The sequence below is a fragment of the Enhydra lutris genome, unplaced genomic scaffold (genome assembly GCF_002288905.1).
Source record: "Enhydra lutris kenyoni isolate GAN:26980312 unplaced genomic scaffold, ASM228890v2 scaffoldscaffold2, whole genome shotgun sequence".
Classification (NCBI taxonomy): domain Eukaryota; kingdom Metazoa; phylum Chordata; class Mammalia; order Carnivora; family Mustelidae; genus Enhydra; species Enhydra lutris.
Genome location: NW_019154086.1, coordinates 43,610,346 through 43,634,614, shown reverse-complemented (window position 1 = coordinate 43,634,614; position 24,269 = coordinate 43,610,346).

Genomic DNA, 24,269 nt, shown 5'->3' with positions numbered 1-24,269 from the left:
TGCTTCTTCCGAGAAAACCCGGAGGCATTTTCCCTACTTAGTGCCTTTGCCCTTCCACAGAGTGATTGATCAGGGCTTGGCGCTTGGCTGCCCTCCTTTGCGTGCTTGGCCTCCTTACTCACCTCCCTGCCCCCCCCCCCGCCGCCCATTGCGTCTTCTCATTACTTGCCATCACATAACCATATTTACTTCCTTTATTAGCATTCACTATACACTCGACTTCATTTATTTATTTTGTATGTATTTTCTCCCTATGGCCTGTAAAATACATGTTTTCCAGGGCAGTGTCCCACCTTTCTGGTTCCCCTTTGTATCTCCTGCATCCAGACAAGTGGCTTGACCATTCAAAAATATTTATTGAACTATTGATCTCTGTAATGATTCACTGACAAAATGAGAAATCCAATTCCCGGTACCAAATACCCATTTTACAATGTAAAACTTATTTTACAAAATCCGTAGCAATAGCCCCAACACACATAAAGTAGGATGGCATAACGGAAAGAACATGGGTTGCAGTATCAGACAAAACTAGATTTAAATGTCAACTCTAGTGATTGTCTGAGATGGCTGTTTGTAGTTTTAGAAGTCAGGATGGTGTTTCAATTTGAGAAGGGAGAAGAATATGAGAGAAGGTTCTGAAATGTCTGTAATGTTTAATTTCCTTATCTGGACAGTGGTTATACAAGTGTATTTACTGAAAATTTATTTATTCGTAACTTATAACATGATTTTCTAAATCATATTATATATTATATAAATTACATATATGTAATTAATATAATACATATATATTTTGTGTAGAATTATTTATATAGTTATACATAACAAGTTTCTCTCTTTCTCTCTTGATCCTGCTTACATATTCTTTCCCCAAAAGATACAGTGGTTTGTATTCTGAAGCAAAGACCTTTACATTTCAATACACCGTAACTTTAAACTCCAAAGTCTTTTTCTTTTTTCCTTTCCTTTTTTTTTGGAAGTTGTCTTACCTGTAAGAATGTGTGGTCTTGTATACGTAATGCACATCATTATTAGTCAACTTTTTAGGGGGGTGGGTTGTGAAGGGGGAGTGACTTTTCGGTTTCTCTCCAGGTTCTAGCCTATTTGGTGTAAGGTGTTAGATGACTGGAAGAGCTGGCATTACAAGCAGTGAAACAACTGAGCACCGTCTTCCTTTGATGCTTCCCAAACTGAAAGGAAGACTTGTTGGGGAGGGATAGTAAAGCAGCAAGAGAAAAAACCACTAGATTTTTTTTTCATTGGTCCATTGGAAAAAAGGAAAGAATATAGAGGAGGAGAGGTGAAGAGAAAAAATAGTAGTGTCCCAGAGGAAACTATAAAGGGAAAAACAGGCAAAACTTACAAGACACTAACATTTTGTACAGTTGGAAGTAATGAAAAAAACCAAACTTTTTTTAAGAGCATGTGCAACTCTTTTTTAATGGAGAGGTGCCAAGTGGTAAAATAAAATGTATATGTGTATATATGTGTATACACATGTACGTGTGTGTGTATGTGTATATGTGTATATATATATATATACACACACATAAAATACTTAAGTTAAAATGTATATGAATTAGTGAATTGTTAGGTCCAAGCATCTGAAACCTATTTAAGTTCTGGAGACATATTCCCAAGTTTTCCTTCAGAAATTATTGCCAGTATGCATGCCCATCATTTGGTCATTCATTTACTTCATAAATTTTGACTGTTTATTTACAGATCACCATTATTAACAGGACCTTGACAACTCAGAATCATCCCATAAAATGTATATTTATTATTTAATAGCCAAACATACAACACACTTTTTTATAATATGCAAAGTGGCAAAATTTTTAATATTTTTCTACTGAAATTTGTTTTCTTGTAATTATTCATTCACATTGTGCTAATTTTTATTTGGAGGTGGCAAGTTCTTTCAGTATTAATTAATAATTATTTTATTTAGTAGTATCCCTATTTGTCTCTTTATGGAGAGATTGTGGCTCCATGAAACTGCCTTCAAACTTCTATCTTTCTCTCAATTATGCTCTCACTCTTTTATGTAGCAAAAATTGGTAGGCACTTGGTGGTTACAAATACAGGTAAGTTGAACTTCCGTCTTTATATATTTAGTGTTTCTAACTTTTCCAAATTTAACACCTATATATTTTGTAATTTTCAAAATAAATTTATAAAAATAAAACCCAAGTCAATTACTACAGAAATTGGTACAAAAAAAATTTTTTTGTACAAACTGCTTTTATTTTTTTGCTCTCCTACCTCTTCTGCTAAATATTTTCCATGCTGTAAAAATGCTGGGATGTTTATGACCCATACCTTCTTTGAAAGTCCTCGGTGGGAATATGTGTTCATCATAAAAGACAAACATCGAAATCTAATAGGTGGATGACCATGGAAACTTAGTGTCTGAATGGCAGTAGTAGGAGGAGTAGCTCTGCATGTTCTCTCAGAGGCTGTTGATGGGTATTTTTAAACTCTGGATCAAGGATGATGACCATTGTGATAGTTGGAAGTACTTATTGACTAATACGTGCCATCCTTTCTGTGCTGCATCTCATTTAATACTGGAACATACATACTTATTAAGTTTGACTGTTATCTCCGTTTTACGTGAAAGGAAACAAGGCCTTGTAAAGTTTGGGGAATTTTCCTGAGACACCCAGCTGCTAAATGATGACTGTGGGATTCAAACCTGACTCACATCTGACTCCAGGGACAAGCATTTATCAGAGACAAGCAGAGGCAGTGATGATGCTAGTTACAGGGAGGGTGGCAGGCTCGGGGTGATTAGATGGTTTCCATCCCCTGGGGGACTTCACAGTCTCCAAGTGATACCAGATGAACCTGGTGCTCATTTTAACAGTTTGATGTATGCTGTGCTAGGAGGGAGCATAGCACTCTCAGAGCCTATAGCTCTGCGTCCACTCCGTGTTCACGTTGAATGTTTTCTTAGTACAAGAAATGCTTCCCTGAAGAAATGTTTTTTCTTACTACAAAAGTAACTTAGATTCAAGGAAACACAATCCAAATACCCATATATGGAAACTGAAGGCACATTTAAAACAAACAAAAAGTTTATAAAGCTATCCCTTAAGGATGATACTATCTTTTCAGACCTTTTTCTACAAGATTTTACAGCATTGGGACCACAGAGCACATATGTTGTGCTAACCAAGGCTTCCGTGACTCAGGCCTTATACTACGTGCTATTTCCTTAGCCTGGAATATTCTTTTTTTTAAATGTCCCCTGTCCAATTTCTATTGCTTCTTCAGGTTTCAGCTTAAATATTACTTAGTCTCAAAACAAATAAGGTTATTCTGTTCAGTTTGTTCATACTAGAGCCAGTATTTTTCACATTTGGGCTTATTACAGTTTGTAATTAGAGATACACATTTAGGCAGAGATTTTGTGTTTACTACTAACCCTTCCTTAATGAGAATCTTCTTCATAAGAAGTCACAGTGACACGTGTTGGAAAAGTGATCACACGTGTTTCTATTTACAAGTTGTTATAGTTAAATATTGATCACTGAGTATTTTAAGTTTAATCATGGGGCATTTTCCTGAAGATAATGCATTAAGAACCACTTGATAAATATTTGTTGAACGAATGATATATTTTGAACATAATTTAATTATTTTCTACCTCATCTTTTCATAGTGTTTATTATGTCTACACCATAAAGTATTTATTAATTCAAGATAGCTGAACAGCTGCCTCATTGACATTTTATGTTATCATGCATGCTGCAGCAGTGAAAATACCATCCTTTTTATCCCAAAAATGAATGTCTGGAAATAGAATTTCTATATATAAAAAGACTTACATTTTACGATTCTTGACAACTAAAACAGTAAAACAATGTGATAGAATAACTCTCAGAGATCAATACAGTGTTTAGGACAGGCCATTTATTCTATAATTTGAATTGACTTGGTCTCCTAGAAAAGCAGTCATAACTAATTGTATTCTTATCAGCTACTTTTCCCTTTCCTTCCCTTTTTTTTTTTTTTGATGTCCTACTTTTGGTTTAATATACAGAGATTATCCAAAGTTGATGAGTTCAAATTAGAAAGAGTGCTAAAGAAACAGACCCAGTTACTAATAATGATTTATTTAAAACATGACACATTAGGGCCATGCTTATATTTTGAAAGTATAATCTCACTCTTCTCGTACAAAGTTATTTGAAGCCATCTATAAATCTTAAGTGGTTGGTATTGATTTTATTTGTCATTAGGATAGTGTTTTTGCATATCTGACAACTTAAAAGCAGAGGTTTGAGTAGAGCTATGAATTATTATAATACAATTATCATAAATTAAATGGTGTCATTTACTACTTATCTTGTTTCATCATTAACTCAGACTATGGTTGTATAACTACAACTATAATTCAGGGACACTTTTATCTAAGCCACCTAATTTTCTAGGTAAAGCATTCTTCGAGATTTAATAATTGTAGAAATTTAATTATATGGTAGAGACTGCTAATTGACTCCCAGAATCCCAACCTTCTTTTCCTCCTTAGTAATAAAACTGTAATATTATTTGGGATGACAATGAGCCTTGTTAAGAGTCTAGATTACTATAGATTCCTGGAAGCTAGGTAGCTACATAACTGTGTTTTGCCACATTAAATGTAAAGAAAACTGTCTCTGGCTCCTGATAATTCTCTCACTCCCTTTTTTACTACCACTTGCTATTTGAGCTTAAGCAGCCCTCTTTGACCATGAGAGGGTACTTCAAGTTGTTATGGAGCTCAGAAATGGACAATGGAGCCCGGAAACCAGCCTGAATTGTCTATAACTACATTTGTTTTGCAAGAATGTTTAACTTTTTGTGTTTGAGCCAACTTATTTGGTATGTTTGGTATGTACAGTGAAACCTAATCTTAATGCAAAATATTGATATTGCCAGGTTGAATGCCCATTAGCTATAGGAGTATTTGTGGGTTCAACTGTAAATCCTAAAGTAGAGGAGATAAGATCTGCCTGTTGCCTAGGATGGCAGGTCTGATAGGAGATCCCAAGGATGTCAATGTTTTTCTCCCACTAAATATTCACTCTTCATTTTACTGACCTATTACTCTGTAACAAATTACCACAAATGAGTGGATTAAAACAAAACATGTTTGTTATCTTTTTTAAAGAATATTTTCTTTGTTTAATTGAGAGACAGCAGAGAGCACAAGCGGGGAATGGAGGGAGAGAGGCACAGGTAGAAGCAAGACTTCCTGGAGCAGGGAGCGTGATGCGGGGCTCGATCCCAGGACCCCAAGATCATGACCTGAGCCGAAGGCAGATGCTTAATTGACTGAGCCACCCAGGTACCCTGAACCATGTTAATTATCTCACAGTTTTTGTAGATCAGTAATCTGGACATGGCTTTGGTGAGTTTTCAGCTTCAGGATCTCATCTGAGAGGTGCAGTCAGGGTGCCTGCTGCGGTCTAATCTCGAGGGTCAACTAGGGAGAGAATGCTTACAAGCTAATGTAGATCATGACAGATCCATTATCTCGTGGACTTTTGAAGTGAGGCCCCAGTTCTTGGGGGCTATCAACCAGAGTCTGCCCTCATTTTCTAGCCAGTTGTTGGCCAGAGGTCATCCCTGCTACATTGTCTTGTAGATTTCTGCAACAAGGCCACTGACTTCATCAAAACCAATGAGAGAGAGCATCTCTAGCAATACAGATGTTGAAATCTTATGTACTGTTATCACTAAAGTGACATCCTATCACCTTTGCTGTATTCTATCAGAAGATAGTCACAGGTCCTACTCTCACAAGACAGGAAGAGACTGCACAAAGATGTGGGTATAGAAAGCAGGGATAAATGGGGTCATCTCACTGTATGTCACAATTCCTTGAAACACTTAATTTTTTTTTCTTCTTATCCATTATACGTTTCCACCTAACTTTAATACTTACTGATCTTGGGTCATTTACAGAATCTTATTTTGCAATAATTTCTTTGAGCTGTATTATTTCCCAAGGAGTCATAGATCCTCACCTGGCTCTGGAACCATCTGCAGGTACAAAATACACTTTCCAGTCCCTTCAACCAAACCACCACAGATATTAAGTAATTCTGATCTAAGCATTTATCTCTGTCATTTACCATTGAATCGGCTCAAGGGAAAAAAAAAAAGAGAAAATTGCACTTAAATTGATTATGATTATTTCGACTTTGAGATAAATGATAAATGTATATACTGTGCTATATGAAAAATACTCATATAATATTTTCCTATGTTATTGACAATGATATTTAATACAAAATATAGGCAAAGACAAATATTTTGTACACAAGGTGACAATCATATACTGAAGTTAATAAGTCAGGGCACCTGGTGGGTCAGTCAGTTGCATCTGCCTTCGGCTCAGGTCATGATCCTAGGGTTCTGGGATCGAGCCCCACATCGGGCTCTCTGCTCAGTGAGGATTCTACTTCTCCCTCTAGCTCTTACTCTACTTCTGTGCTCTCTCTCTTTTTCACTCAAATAAGTAAATAAAATCTAAAAAAAAAAAAAAAATAGAAAAAAATAGAAGTATACTTCTGTTCCTGGATAAACACTAAATATTTAAATCAGGGCCTGGAATATTACATATACAAAGAGATATATTTTCTAGCATGGTTCCCAGATTTTGAATCCTAGTTGCTGAATATTCCTGGGCATGTTTTAAATTTATGAAACTTTGTTACCCTATTTAGAAAATTGGTGATAATTAAAAAAAAAGATTTGGGATGCATAAAAAACTGGCAGGATAGAAATAGCTTTGCAATGCAACTTTGAGAGAGATAAAGAAAGCTGAGCTAAATATTCAGCAGCCTTAGGACTGCATTCCTCTGTATTAAGGAGAAGGGAGCCAATCTATAGGTGAAGGGCCTGATTAGTTCATAGAGTTTACTGCTTGAACCTACTAAAATCTGGCACGAGGCAATACATTACAGTGTTTACCAGGCAAATTACATAGAATACTGAGTTCACATTTTCAGTATAAATGTACTTGATGGGTGACCATGGCAGGATCATTTATTACATTTGAGCTTCATTTTCCCCATCTGTAAATTGGGATTAAAATTCACAACTCTCAGGGGTGTCATTGAGTATTCAATGAGACAGTGTTAATGAGGTGGCAAACCATTTCCATAAGTGATGCATACATAATTGTAAAGCTAAAATAGAAAACTCTGTGTGTGTGTGTGTGTGTGTGTGTGTGTGTGTGTGTGTATTTTGGACAGGTAGAGATGGTAAATGGAAAATCATGTTGAGTGTTCTTCTAAAGTTATCCATACTAAGATATTTAGCAAGTTCATTTTTTGTAATTTTTGTAATATGGAAGCTTTATCCACATATCCCTAAAGCTGATAAGACTAGAAATAGAGTCTACCTATTAGCTACTGTATTTTAAGTGCTTAGTACATTTATTGGCTCATAGTAGACACTCAATAAATACTAATCCCCTTTTTAACTATTCCCAGTCTATTACTTAAATTCAATAAAATATCTCTAGATATAAATGCTTTTAATTTTATAAAATGAAAACTTTTGTCCCAAAAATGCGCTTAAAATTTCTTTGGGAGAATCACAGTCTAATTAACTTCTATTATAGTGAAGCTTGCTTATGGATAGAAATTATGAGATGATGTACTTTGTGGGAAGAATTTTTGAAATTAAATTTTAAAGAAAAACCCATAAATCTGTGAATGATGAAGATTATATCTTATATATTAGGTGATGTTCTACTTTCAGAATTCTTCTGAGAACATTTTTTCAGCATGTTTATTAAAGACATTTGAATGGTTATTTTCAATGACACATTGTATGGACTAAGCCCAGCTACTAAAAATGAACCTCCGAAATTTTATGAAAACCAGGCTCTGATTAAATCTGGTCTTAAAAGCTGTTTCTCTGCATTGCAAAGTTACGTTGACCTTTTAGACTTCAAAAACTCTTTCAATGGTGTACATTTTTTTTTAATCTTTCTGGTCTTTGCATGTTGTCAAGTATATAATTTTAAAATCATTTTATGCAGCAATCAATTATTTCTGTCCTAATTCATTTGTAACAAGTTCAGTATAATCCTTGAATTTTAGAAGCAGGTGTTAACTGTTAACTGTAAATATTTGTAGTAACCAAGAATGTATCTACTGGGAATTAAAAATAAAATTGTAAATGCTTTCTAGGATGTTTATTGTCTATCAATATGTATGTAGACTCTACCTGCGAACAGATTTCCAACCTGGATGCTGAACAGCTCTGGAAGAGATGTGCTAAGTTATGGTGCTTGTAAAATTAGCAACATCTGCTGCATAAAGAGAATGTAGTAGCATATAATAATAAATATGTGAATTGCCTGTGTTTGGAGAGCTCCATAAGAGACAGGAGACACCTACTCTCATTTAACTAAATCCTGAAAAATATTGGGAAAAAATGAAGCCATATCTACTGAAATAATTAATATAAACAAGAATTCTCTTAGGCAGCCATTGGATATGGAAACTACACTAAACCTGTGGTCAAGAGTTACGAGTTACATCCCTGATTTTATACTCACTAGCTGAGTTAAAGCAGCAAGTCATTTACCATCTCCAAGTCACAATTTATCTATCAGCAAAACAGAGATACTAATAGCCACATCACATAGTTGTTATGAGGCTTCCATTAGACAACGTGGAAGTTGCTGCAAGTTGCTGGACAAATGTTACTCATAACTAAAGTGTATATGAAAGTACTTTGTCAAATATGAAGCACTGTTCCACCCTTAGATATTATTATTGAAATGTAGCATATAGATTTTTTCAATAATAGTATTATTAGAATAGGCATTGAAAGTTTACTTATGGGGTGCCTGGGTGGCTCAGTGGGTTAAGCCGCTGCCTTCAGCTCAGGTCATGATCTCAGGGTCCTGGGATCGAGCCCCGCATCGGGCTCTCTGCTCAGCAGGGAGCTTGTTTCCTCCTCTCTCTCTACCTGCCTCTCTGTCTGCTTGTGATCTCTGTCAAATAAATAAATAAAATCTTAAAAAAAAAAAAAAGTTTACTTATTCAGCAAACAGTAGTTCCCATAAGACATTCTTGTTCTGGAGTTGCAAAAAGATAAAAATAATTCTTAGATATTTCCATCTCTTTTGGATTGTCTCTGTGAATCATGATGCTAAGAATATAGATGACATCAGCGAGGTCTGTACAAATGCTCTTTACAGGATGGAAACTGGTTGGAATTTGGCCAACTACAAAACATGGAAAAATGAGTAAACTGAGGCCTGCTAATCGGGGGTTAGATTCCTCTGTAAGTTTGGTTTTTTTTTTCAGGTGATTATTTTCTTTTCTTAAAGGATTATCATCTTTTTTCCATCTTCTTGTTGTTACCACTAATTCTTCCAGTAAGCAAGTATCTCAGTTGTTCTCTTCAAGTTTCACGTGGTATCAGGCTGGAAGAGTTTATCTTCCTTGGTCTGTTGACCAGTAGAGGAATGATAGAACTTATACCTGGAACTAACCAGGTGGAGAGACGGTTTGTAAGACACACATGGGGAAGCGGGCAAGAGAGATATTAATGAATGGGTTTTGTTCTTCTCTGAATGATCTGTGGTTAACATAAAAACGTGGGTAATTTCCCCCATTTTGTCTGTTTTCTTCCTAATTTAAAAAACCAATCTCTATTACTTGCCTAGAAGGTTTGTATACAGAGTATGTTGAGTGAAAGACTTTGAATTCAAATACTGATTCAGACACTAACTATGGACACCTGAGCAAGATGTAACTGAATCTTTGTTCTATAGTAATTGTATGGGAGGTCATAATATTTAGTGTAAGTTTGCCTTGAGTGTTCATCGAGATACTCTAATTTTTCATATTAATACTCCTTCTTATTCCACCAAAATGTCTCATGCCAGGAACACTAATAATCTCCATGTCTCTATATCTGTAGGGTGCTTTCCAGTCTTCTAAGATTTGACTTCTCATTAGCATTTGATTGGTCATTCATTCTCAAAGCACTTTCTTCCAATAAGCAAGCATGACACCACACTTTTCCTATCTTTCCTCTACTTTGTAAGTCACCCCAACTCATTCTCAAAAGAGTCAGTATAAGTGACCCCAAGAATACACAGAGTTTTGGGGGGCTCTCTTTCTTCTCACTTGGCTCTCTCTCTAAGGGAATTTGATCCTTTTCCTTGTTATTACTTATCAGCCATGAAATAATGACTCATCATTGTGTATAACTAGACCAAATCTCTGCGCTGAGCACCAGACTTATATATCAAACCACCTTCAAAATTTCCAATCCTCTGGGATGTTTCAGTCTTATCTTAAATTCAGTGTGTCCCAAGACTAAATTCTGATCTTATAAATACTCTCTCCCAAAATAAATAACAAGTTTCACCACCTGCAATCTAAGTGCACAAGTCCAAAGCTTGGGAATTATCAACACTGACTTCTCTCTCCTAAAAGTTATTCCTTTTCAATTTCTGACAATTTTACATCTTCAATACATTTCCTATTTATCTACTACTCTGTCCCCACCCCCCACCCTCCCACCACCAAATTCAAGCTGCTATTTTTACTTATCCAGATCATTATAATATGCCCTGGTCAGGTCTCCTATTGTCTACTCTGGCCTCTCTCTCATGTGTTCTTCAGAATATGACTGCTGTTCTGTTCTCTGGACACAAATATGATACTATCATATCCCCCACCAAATTGGCTGAAATCACTTTACTTCTTCCTCATCATTCCAGGAAAAAGTCCAAGGTAACCGGTGTTGCAGAGCTCTTGCCTTGCTGCCAGTCTACTTTTGTGTCATTATCTCTTCCTGTCTCATTCTTCTCCAGTCTTAAAGTTTTCTTCTCACTTTCTCCTGCCCCAGAGCCTTTATACCTATGGTACCTAGCCTCGAGAGTTCTCACCAACCTCCCCTCTCTTATTTATATCTCACTCATCCTTCTGAGCCTGGCTCAAGTAACTTTTCTGCAGGGAAGCTTGCTCTGATACCCTTGCCCATTCTGGTTCTTTAGTTAGAAACTATCATATGCAATGCTCCTTTCCCACTTAACACTCTACTCAGTCTCAGTTTGTAATTATGCCCTTTGTGTGTGTGAGAGAGAGAGAGAGCAAAGAGATTATTTGAATAATGTCTGTCTCTATCTCTTGACCTTAAGCTCCTTGAGAAGAGTGATGATTTTTGTTCTCACTCTTTCTGCAGTACCCAGAGCATAATAGCCTGGATAAATATTTTAGTCATATTGCTGTTAAAAGTAAGGAGCTCCACAATGTCTACACTTATTATATTGTTATTTTATGCCTATGCATGTATTTATTTTCATCCACATCAACCTTCTTAATTTGCATCAAGTTGTTTGAGAAGTTATTTTGTGAAGTATTTTTAATAATAATGGCAGAGAATTTATATGGCACTTCTGTGAAGAAGCACTCATGCACCTCAGATAAATGTGATTTATATATGATCCTTTTCTATATCTTCAGTTCACCTAACTTAAAAAAAAGGCATTTAAAAGCAAAAGTACCTTGACTTGTATTACACCCATAATGTTAAATGGAAATGAAATACCATTATGCCGCCTTGTCCTTTAGGGTCTATTGGAGCATGAAATCAATATCACCATTAGCTCAAGTACAATCAAATATTCTTTCCAATTTCTGTCACTTGCTGTCACCTGCACTTGTGATTGCATGACACTTTCCTTTCACACACTTGCTTTCTGCACATTTCTGCAAAATTCGCACAACCATCTAGACTTATCAAAGGGTCATTGTTGAACTGAATAGGATTAAAATTAGAATAAGAGACATGACTTATGTAATGAAAGCATAATTATCTCACTTTCCTTTTTTTACCCTGCCTATACATTCTGTTCTCACAGGAAAGCAGGGTAATTGAATCACAGCAATTTCAGCAGGATTCAGTGTCATGAGGAATGATTCAGTTATTGACAGCAGACTGTGACACACTTGAAGAGGCTGATCCCTGAACTATACCAACCTGCTAGAATGGGGTGAACACTAGGAGCAATAGGACATTGTATAGCCTGGAAGGATATGAGAAAGAGGAAGAAATCAGTATCCTGAAACAGTTGTCTCAAATGAAAAAAATGAAAGAATTTAAGAGAATAATTTGAATGACCAGTATTCATCAAAAAGAATGTCCTTAAAATAATCAAGGAATGGAAGGAAGTATGTATATATGTATGTATATATGTATGTATGCATGTGTGTATACATGTGTATATGTATGTATTTTAGAGAGGTAGAGGGAGAGAGAATATCTTAAGCAGACCCTACGCCCAGCATATGAGCCTGACACAGGGTTCAATCTCACAACACTGGGGTCATGATCTGTACTGAAATCAAGAGTAATACTCCTAACTGACTCAGCCACCCAGGCACCCCTAACCTAATCTTTTAAAAAGTAAATTTAAAAATGGAAAGAGTCATAGAAGTGTTAAAAGGAATCAAGACTATAGAATCTAGGAGTAGGTAAGGTCTTCTTAAACTACAAAATAGCAGAACAAATGGGAAAATAAAACATTCATTTAATTACACAAATTTTTAAAAATTGGCAGAAGAAAATGTTCCATAAATATAATTAAAGGACAAATAAAAGTATGTGAGGAAGATGGTTATAATACTTATAGCAGAAAATTGACTAATATTTTAATGTAATACTTCCCTAGACTGTCAAAGGGGATTAAAAATTGATAAAGATTTTGGAGGGTAATTTGGCATAAATAAACATTTCATTTAATTCACCATTAATCAAAATGATGGGGATATCCATCACAGGAAAATGGCTATGTAAAGCATAGTAGAGCCACACTTTGGAATACTAAACAGTAGTAAAAAACAGAAGATAGATCTGTATGTATTGATGAGAAGAGCTCTGAGATATTAAATAAAAACAACCAAGGACAAAATAATATCTACATTTTGACACCATTAATGTAAACTATACTAACACATGCAAGCTATATTTTCTGTGGATACTACAGAGGCATTCATTTTTTTTTTTTGAATTTTTAGTTTTTTAAAGATTTTGTTTATTTATTTGCTTGACAGAGAGATAGTGAGAGAGAGAGAGAGAGCACAAGTAGGGGTGCAGCAGGCAGAGGGAGAGGGAAAGGCAGGCTCTCCGCTGAGCAAGGAGCAGATACAGGGCTGGATCTCAGGACCCTGGGATCATGACCTGAGCTGAAGGCAGATCTTTAACTGACTGGGCCACCCAGGCACCCTCTATGGAGGTATTTGAAATAAATTCTGGGAAGATATACAACAAAATGATGTTAATGGTTGTATCTGGGGGAAGGCACTGAATTGGAATGAAGTAGTAATCAAAGGGGATATTCACCGTGTCTGTATTGTTTAAATACTTTAACATTAAAGTATGTTAATAAATATTAATATCATATAATTAAAAATTAAAGCAATATGAGTTGGATTAAAAATAAAAGCCAAAACCTAAAAGTTAAATTTAGGGAATGAGTCATCAGTACAGTTCAGGTTACTTTAACTCTGGAGAGAAAAAAAATCCCTAACAACATAAAGCATTGATGTTATAAAAAATTTAAGATTCTGTTTTTCTTGAAACAGAAGGGTCTCTACATCCTATTCAAAGAAGAAATTAGCTATCAACACACTCACCTATAATTCCAAATATTGTTATTCTCAAGACATCGTGCCTTCAGTTTTGTTGAATTTTTCCTGATGTCAGTTACTGTTGCCATAGTCTTATAAGTGGTACTGGATAAAGGATAGTTTGCAACATTCAGAATTCCAAAGGGGGAATAGATGCATAAGAAAAGGAATGCAGCCTTAATGTGGAGCATTATGTCTTAGAAATACAACTTCGAACATAATGTTAAGTGTTTTAACAATGACATGCTATTATACTTAATCTAGAACTATGCTTATACAAGCAATTGATGTAGATGTAGAATGAATTCTTTATCTGAGAGTAGAGACTTGTTTTGAACAGAAGTATTTCTGAATATGACATAAAATCTGTCCCTTAAAAATGCTATAGGAATTAAGTGAGATGATGGCTATGAATATGGATATTAATGTAAAGTATTTGAGCATTCAGTCATTCATTAGTTCAACAGATATTTACAAAGTACCAGGCACTGGACTATTGGTTCAAGAAAATGAGATAATTAAGCCACAAATTCTGTCCTTTTAGGATTTACAATATGATTACTAAGTCAATTATGTGCTGAGATTATAATATAACACAGTGTATGACAGAAATATATTATTACAGGAATATGTGGTTGGTCAGGTGGTATCTATTTTCTGAGACATCTTGAAGGAGGTGATTTATGAGCTAAGTCCTAAAGAATGAATAGGATGAGGGAAAAGATAACATAAGCAGAGATTAGTAAGCATAGAAGTTCCTCTCTTTTTTAGGAAGTGTCATATTTTCCTGCTTTTGAGCATTTGATCATTCTATTTTCTCTATTTGGAAAGGTCTTCCCCTCGCTGCTCCTTCAACTCCTGCTTGGCAGTTCCATCTAGTCCCTCAGCGCCCATTCACAGAGAAGCTCCTGATGATGACATCGTAGAATCGTGATTCCCCCTTACCATATCTCATGGCCCCTTTAAATGCTTTGTCTTTGATATACTATCTGTGTATATGTTCTCTTCTCTTTGGTTGACCATCGATTTGGAAGCAGAGACCATGCTTAGTTATCTTTATATCACAGACAAATCCTTGTCCCACAAATCAGGGACTACAAAATTATTTCCTGAGGTAAATTGTCCTCATTTAATGACATAGACTTTGAACATGATCAGGCCCAATGTGAGATAAGTCAGGTTCGGTGGTCATAGGTATGAGTCAGCGGGTAGGGGTTGCTAGGTAAGAGGAAGTTATTGTGGGCATATATGGACAGAGATGGTAGCAAACATATAATGAAACAATGCCACATCAATTAAAAATAAAAGTAAGTTGTTGATGTCTCTCTTCTTGGGCTTACCCAGTGTTCTCTGTATGCTAAGAGTTAAGAGGGATAAGAGAGAGGACAGGCCAAATGCTTTTGATTGGAAAGTTACTTCTTCACATCACAGAATCTTGAGGACCATGTCCTGTCTTATCCCAGCCCATTCATCATCCCTTAAAATGACATTTCAGAGTTTTCCTATTGCCATTTCCATTTTATCACTTCAGGATCTGAACTGAGTAGCTCATCCTGGCATGATTATTTTCACCTGTAAATGATGTAAAATCTTTTGGCTTAATAAAGTACTTCACCAAGTACTTCTCCCTATTATGGGAGAAGATGTATTTTCAGCAAGTTCTTATTCTTCAGAGTGAAGTGACTTCTCATTTTTTTCAGATCTCTTAAATACATGGCTGATGTTTATACATGTTATTTCTAATTTTGAGAAGGTATCCAGATACATCTCAATACAAGATTTGTAATTGCTGGGGACACATTTTTGGATTGAACAATTCAAGGACTATATCTTATCAGAATAAAAAAACCATACCCAAAGCAAGCACTTCTAAAATTTCACAACCCACTTAGTGTACTTGGAAATAACTGTTATACATAGTTTATTCTCAACTGTTAAAGGAAAATCCAGGTAATTAATTCTTTATGAACTTTTTCAACAACCAAGAAAGAAAAAAAAAAAAAACTCATGGCATTTTGTCTTCAAAAGAAACTTAGGAAAGTAGGATTTGAATCAATTTGTTTTTGAAAGCTGAGCTAAATGAATTCTATTCTAAACTTCAGCTGTGCTGTGGGTGAGAAGGAAAAGCTGCTCTCTGAAATGAGGTCAAGTTCATAACTGGCCCAAAGGCAACTGTTCTCAAGTATTTGAGTTTCATTCCTGCACCTGTAATATGATAGTGCCAGGATTGCTGACTGGCCTGCTCAGCTGTCTTGTCTATCAGATGCCTAGACTCAGCTTGTGACTACAGCACATCTAAAAAGTAGTTCAAGACAATGAAGGGAGCACATTACATATTTGATCTTGGTTCACATCATTGTTTGCCCACTGGTGCAATATATTATATTTAGACAGCTATGGAATGCTCAAAGATGGTTCTGGAACATATAATACAGCACCATTCATGATCACATGGCTATGTAATGCCATCCACAGTTAGCAGCGCTCAGAAGTTCTTCAGATGGGCATATGCTGTTTTGATGACTGATTTATTGTGGGTTCTTAGAAATTATTTAGGAGACACTAATGCAACTATATCATTCATCTTGTGAAAACAAATACGATCTTTCCTAACTCCAGCTACTGATAGAAATTTCAAGCCTTCACGGCTTCTCAAAGACTCTGTGTTGTGAGTGTTCGTAGGGTCTACTTGTCAGTGGTGAGTGACCAGTAGTGACCCCTGCCACCCTAAAAAGTGCATGATCCTTTGATCCTGCCCTCTCAGCATCAGACACAACACCATCTTGGTGCATTTCTTACTTTATTGATTGCTTTGCTCTCTCTCCTTCACCAATTTTTCTCCCTCTTTCTCCAAGAAATGGAAGCATCCAAGAAATGGGAACATCCTCAAGGTTCTATAGTATCTCTCTACATTCATTAAGGTTTCTTTTCTGATGGTCAGTTAATAACATTGCTTCTGTCCCCCATGTGCATTCATGTCAAATGACAGTTTTCTTATACGTATTGTTTTTTCAGAAATTGCAACAACTGTTCCTTTAACATCCAATTATTCAAACATCTGAATTTAGTTAAGTGGAGATTCTTCAGCATTATTTTTGCCTCTGACTTTTCTCATCCCTAATGACTTTAATCCACAAGGTGCTTGGATTTAAGAAGCTTCACTTTTCTGTGATACTGGTTCCAAAAAATGTCTGCTTCCTGAGACCTGAGAAATTCCTTCTCTCAGTGTTTGTTCTGTGTTTAGCCTGGGTGGTTCCCTTTGGCTCTGATATCTCTCCTGTCTATACCTCACTAGCTATGCCCGGGTGGTGATGGCAGAGAAGGGAGAGAGAGAGGCTGTTGTGGTCGGAGTGAAGGGAAAGTGAAGTGAACTTGTGCCAATCTGTAGCTTGTGATAGCAAAACCATTTCCAGTTTGTACATTGAATACAAGATCTTTTTTTCTCTCTATGTAAGTCTGGCTTTCCAAAAGAGAGCCTGTCCAGTTTGAACACTACTTGGAAAACAATTTTTTTTTCTGTGCATAAATATCTGAGCCTCTGTGGCATTTTAAAGCATATTCTCTTTGTCCCCACCTAGCAGCCAAATAACCAGTTTATTACCTTCACGTCTAGGCCATTTTGCATCGAATGAATGACTGACAATCAATTAATAAAAAAAAAATTATTCCCCTCTCTGGGTAATACTAAAACAGCCCCAAATTTTACTGTGTTCACTGATGAACAGAACTCCAGTTATACTTTGTACACTCAGTTGAACACAAGTACAAAAAAGTGTGGTTTGTTCTGCTCATCTGAGAGAAATCAGAAACGTAATATACTAACGAAGCTTGTTAAATAGAAATTGCTGGAGTAACAGTTAATGACCTACTTTGCCTCCCATGGAGTGTCATATTACTGTATTATTCTACTTTTCATTTACTTAAAAAAAATGTCATTTACATTGTTCAAAGTGGTATACCAGATGATTACTTAATAGGTCCATCTTCGACAAAAGATTCCCAGAATAATTCTTTGGTATTGGTGTGTGTGCTCTTACAAATACACACACACCTGTGCACAAATTTCTGCCAAAATGAACAAACAATTGTGCTTTTACCTAAAGCGCAGTAAATTTAAAATCTCTCTCTTCAATTTCCATGTGCTTAGTCAATCCTAACTCCTTTTCTCTGAAGAGGAACTGCTAATATTACCACCTGAATGAACTGACACAATGTCAGTAATCAGGCTTTTGGGAACCCTTTCTGTTTCTTAGAGACTATGAGGATCTTTTATAGTTGACGTGACAACTTACATTTTTCTCCATCGATTCACTACCTCAAATTTCAGATGATCACATAAAATCTTAAATACACCCTAACTTTATTTAATTATGTATTCCTTTATTTTCTTCAAATTTCAGATCATCCATAAAATTTTAAATACACATTTTAATACAAATTTAAATATTTAACTTAAATATTTTAAAGATTTTATTTATTTATTTGACAGAGAGCGATCACAAGTAGGCAGAGAGGCAGGCAGAGAGAGAGGGGGAAGCAGGCTCCCTGCTGAGCAGAGAGCCCGATGTGGGGCTTGATCCCAGAACCCTGGGATCATGACCTGAGCCGAAAGCAGAGGCTTTAACCCACTGAGCCACCCAGGCGCCCCATTAACTTAAATATTTTAAATAAATGTTATTTTATTTTTTAAAATGATTTTATTTATTTATTTGACACAGAGAGAGAGAGATCACAAGAAGGCAGAGAGGCAGAGAGAGAGAGAGAGAGAGAGAAGCAGGCTCCCTGCTGAGCAGAGAGCCTGATGCGGGGCTCAGTCCCAGGACCCTGAGATCATGACCTGAGATGAAGGCAGAGGCTTAACCCACTGAGCCACCCAAGTGCCCCAAATTTTAAAACTAAATATATTTTAAATTATGTGGCTACAGAAATATTTACAAATTTAATCTTAACCTAGCAGAGACTTGATTTACAATGGCCTTAGTGTATTGATTTAATTAACACTCACAAATTTTGGAAAATATGGAAACAACATAGCTCTTTAGGCAGTTTGACACTAAAACATGAGTTATTATTTGGGCAGGAAAATACACTTAAATGGTGGTTTCTTTACCTTTCAAGAACACCGTGGCCTGTTGTGGGACTGTAGGCAATCTTTCATGGTCTAACCAGGGTGCAATGATTCTTGCATCCTTCTCCATACTACAGATTTTGGCACTCTTCCTTACAATTGGGGCCATCTTTTTACATAAGTATATATTACTTTGGAATTGATAGCGGTAATAGTTTTGGGGAAAAATGCTAGTAGAGATTCACTTCTGAAATCCAGATATGTGAGGTCAGGAAGTCTTTCTAATTCCTGGAAAATAAATGAACAGAAGCAGCACACCCTCCATAAATGACAATAATTGAAACCTTTTATACCAATGTGTTAAAATACTCATAGATTGGGATTCAGGTGATGGATGAATATTGTAGGCAAGCAACAATATCATGTTGCTTATCCTCATTTATTTATCCTTGTGAGGTAAATGTAAAAACAAGTTCTGTGTTGAAGTCCATAATGTTAATTTTAAAACCAACATTGACCTATTATGTTCTGTCAAAAAAGGTCAAAACATGCATAATCAAACAGATGACCTTGAAATCAACTATTATTTACTAAGAGAGCACAACTTTTCTACATGAGCAAGATGATAGACTTCAGGTTCCAAAGACTCAGTTTATTAAGTTGTTAAACCTCTGCATCTTAGATTTTTCACTGCCTGAATATATTCTCATGATGAAAAGGTACCACTTTTTTACATCTGTTTTCATTGGATATTAACATTAACAAAAGGAAAATTTTCTGTACTTTCTTGTTTTATAACTGTTAGCTGGTTACTTCTTTTTCTTTTCTTTTTTTTTTTTTTTTTAAAGATTTTACTTATTTATTTGACAGACAGAGATCACAAGTAGGCAGAGAGGCAGGCAGAGTGGGGGGTGAGAAGGCTCCCTGCTGAGCAGAGTGCCCGATGTGGGACTCAATCCCAGAACCCTGAGATCATGACCTGAGCTGAAGGCAGAGGCTTAACCCACTGAGCCACTAGGTGCCCCTGGTTACTTATTTCTCCAATAAAATATTATTTGTGAAGTCCACAATAGCTACCAATTAAAAAGCACATAAACACTTCAGATTCTTTATTAAGGAAATTTATATAAATAAAAGAAATAAAAAAGTCTATATATAAAAAACTAGAGTAGTGAATTTTAAAGGTAGAATTTTACACTGAAAGATGTTCTGAGAACATTTTTGCATCCATATTATGTAAAAGAATTTTTTATAAGATTTGAGAGGGAGAGTTGAAATGATATTGTACTGTTTACAAATAACCCAGACTCAGCTGATGAATGAAAAATTAAATGACAGTCTTGGTGGACACACACACATACACACAAAAACGCGTATTTATGACATAGTGATTGTCACCCTAGAATTCTCCATTTTATTCTTACCTTTGGGTAACAGCCATTTATTTTAATTACATGGACTTAACTCCAGTTGCTGGACTGGTGCTGGTTCACCTAAGCTAATCAGCTATCAGATTAAGGTGGACTCACAGACCTCACTGATTGGTTCAGAGGGAGGTTGTCATCTGCTGGACCAATCAGGGTAGAGCCCAGAAGACATTTAGTGGTGGTCATAATGGTGAGAGATGCTTTGTCTTCTCTTAAAATGCATGTTGGGGCGCCTGGGTGGCTCAGTGGGTTAAAGCCTCTGCCTTCAGCTCAGGTCATGGTCCCAGAGTCCTGGGATCGAGCCCCACATTGGGCTCTCTGCTCAGCAGGGAGCCTGCTTCCTCCTCTCTCTCTCTTTGCCTGCCTCTCTACCTACTTGTGATCTCTATCTGTCAAATAAATAAATAAAATCTTAAAAAAAAATGCATGTTATGTAAAGGTAGAATTAAAGCTGCCTCAAGTTCTTTGCTTCCTTTAAGAAAGACAGCTTGAATGGGAAGCTGATAAAAAGGAAGTTCAGAACAAATAAAACTGCCAAAAAGTGGATCTGGTGTCTAAGCATGGTTGGGTTTTACCCAGCTACTAGACTAAATCCCCTTGAGTACTTAAGCCAGTTGGAGTTAGATTTCCTATTAGTTGCTATTGAAAGTATCTTAAATTATAAAATGAGTGAGAGTTTATAAAATAGCTCCTGGTATATCATATAGATCTGTAGCTACCAAACAAACAACTAGAAATTATTTCCATTTTATTATTGGCTTTCTGTCAGATTTTGTCTATTCTGTCAGGCAATGTTAGCCTCCAATTATATCCAGTGCATTGGTCCCATAACGCTTCATTTCCTAATTTATTTTGGACCCAGCAGTAGCTTAATTTATATTAAATGAGTAAGAGCTGAATATGACATATCCCATTAAGAGGAATTTTGAAGAGACAAAACTGAAAAATCCAGAAAAAGTAATTTTTTAAAGATTTTATTGATTGATTAAACATGAGTGGGAAGAGGGGCAGAAAGAGAGAGAGAGAGAGAGTCTCAAGCAGACTCCAGGCTGAGCAGAGCCTGATGAGGGGCTTGATCTCATGACCCGGAGACTATGACCTGAGCCAAAATCAAGAGTTGGACACCTAATTGATTGAGCCACTCAGGCATCCCAAGAAAAGTTATTTTATGTGAACAAAGGCTACTAATAGTAATAAAAGCCACTATTTTCTAGGCATATACTACATGTCATGGATTATATATATGCTTTAGATTATGACTAATTCTTATATCAAATATGTGAGGTCAGCTTTACTATCATTATTTTGGAGCTGAACAAATTGAGACTGAGAATTTTGATAATGGGTCAGATTTATCCATCTTGTAAGTGGAATCTTATCAATGAAGCCACAATTCTGTTAGGTCTAAAATTCATGTTTTTTAGCCACTCAAATGTTTCTCTGTTTTCACAAAGATTTACTGAGGGCCTGCTATATTGAAGATCCTACGTCAGAGAATGAGAGTTACTGAAAATCACCAAATATATTTCCCAAGAGTCAGAACATTTCATTTATAGAGTAAAAGGAATGCATGAGTATATTAAACATAATACTAATAATTACTTGAGGACAAAAAGTAAGGAATAAAATGGAAAGAATTCCTGGGGTGCCTGGGTGGCTCAGTGGATTAAGCTGCTGCCTTCGGCTCAGGTCATGATACCATGGTCCTGGGATCGAGCCCCGCATCAGGCTCTCTGCTCAGCACGGAGCCTGCTTACCCCTGACTCTCTGCCTACTTGTGATCTCTCTCTCTCTGTCAAATAAATAAATAAAATCTTTTAAAAAAGAAAGAAAGAAAGAAAGAATTCCTGATCAGGCACAATGAATTCTAGTTCTGACATCATGGACTATTTCAGGGACAGAGTTTTATTTGAACTCAATCTGAAAGGAAACAGATATTGCTGTAGCCACAGAGGTGGACAGGCCATTTTTGGCTCTAGAACATTTGTGAATTAATGCATGAAGGCAGTAAATCTTATAGCATATAGAGAACGGACCTGTGATTCAGTCTGGCCTGGTGAAAATATGAAGTAAAAAGAGAGATGAGGAAGGATTTTCTTTCTTTCTTTCTTTTTTTCCTTAAGATTTTTATTTATTTATTTGACAGAGAGAGAGAGAGAGAGCGAGAGCACAAGCAGGGGAGCAGCAGGCAGAGGGAGAGGGAGAAGCAGGCTCCCTACTGAGCAGGCAGCCCGACCGGGGACTCGATCCCAGGATCCTGGGATCATGACCTAAGCTGAAGGCAGACGCCTAACTGACTGAGCTACCCAGGTGCCCCAAAGAAGGATTGATAAAGACAGTGCCTTCAAGATTTTTTACATATTCTCAAACAAATCATGAGCATATGAGACAAATTAAGAAGTATTTTTTATGAGGAATGGAGGTAACAGATAAGTGATTAAAGAAAAAACATATCTAAGATTATAAGATGTATGGAATTTTTATTCCATTTATTTGGTCTCTTCAGACAGCCCATTTTTGAGTCATGCTCATTATTCTGGGTCCAGAAATTGAAAACAAAAGGTCTATGGACTATACTTAGTCTGTAGGGTTGTTTAATATGACCTAAAAATGTTTTGAAAATATTTGAATCTTTACAGTCTGGGTTTGTGATCCTCAGCGGCACAGACTTCCCCACACCAGGCAGCTTTACTGATCCACAGAAAACCCTGACTGGGACCTAACAAGGCCCTTGAAGACCCTCAACATTCTTTAGTAAAATGGATATGGGGGACATGGAAGTGACAGCATCTCAACCGCTTTTATGTAAATAACTCAAGTAACGGTAGGAGATAAGGAGGAATATTAATAAAATGACATTAAGTGGGCTAGTTAGGAGGCTGGTACAATAATACGGGTTTCATTTTTTAAAAATTAAAAAGCCATGCTTTAGACTAGTGTCATCAGGACTAGAAATATAAGAGTAGACTAAACAGGACTTTCTGTTAGTGTATTAAGAGAATGACAAAAGAAATGCAATCATTGAGGGAATCCCTGAAAAGGAAAAAAGGATGCACACATGTAAACCCCAGAAACAACTTGTGATTTGTAAGTGAGGGTATCTGTAATGGGTAGCATGGATTCTACCAATGTCTCTTAATTTTGGAAATCAAACTGAGTATGTTAATTAATAAAACAGCGTGCTTGGTGCAACCTAGGACTTAAAATGGTCATTTTGAAAGAAACAAGCAGTTCCTGCTCCTTGAGGTCAGGCTTGAAATGATTAGGTTTGAGGGAAAATGCTCCTAGCATTATGTAAGTTCTTGTAATGTGTCTTTTATTTTTGCACCTTAATGGCAACAATGCAACCATTTGGTGGAAATTTTCACTGAGGACCTGATTCAGACGTAATCCAAATGCGGTTATTTCAGACTGAGATATGGTGCATGTGATACAGTTTATTTAGGAAAATGAATCTGGTGTTTCCTTAGCACAATTATACACCATGAATGTAGAAAATTTCTTCTCTTTTCTACATCTATATTTAGATTGCCTTTAACTATTACAAAAAAAAAAAAAAAATCCTCTTCAGACACGTGAGTGCTTGTGTAAGCACTTGGTCTCTGGAGAGTAAGAGTGGAGATCATGTGGCAGGACAGATTCTATGCAGGCTAGAGTACCTTTTCATCTCTTGCCAATAGAAAGAATGAGAAACAACTGCCCTGGGCTTGGCACAGTGCAACCTGGAGTTTTTGTTGCTGCACCACATGTGCTCACATTTGAGACTTTATAACCCAGACTCTTGGAAGCATATGGTCAATTAATCTGATTATCTTTAACTCAAGGGCCATAGGACTTAAAAGCTCTTTATGTGAGTGAGTAGAGTTTCCCTTAAAGATAGTAGATATTCCCACTGTCAAATCCTGGAAAAAGGGCAGTTGTGTGGTAGGAAATGAAGTAAGCTTTAAGCCAGATTAAGGGAAAAAAAAAAAAAAAACAAAAAACAATAAAACTTCTCTTTCTAGGCCTTTGGGCAAACTGTACCTGAGATCAAAAAGATAGAAATGTTTTGGAAATTATGAGTGAGAGTATGTTTGGGTCTACCACATGAAGGCTGACTGGGAGCCA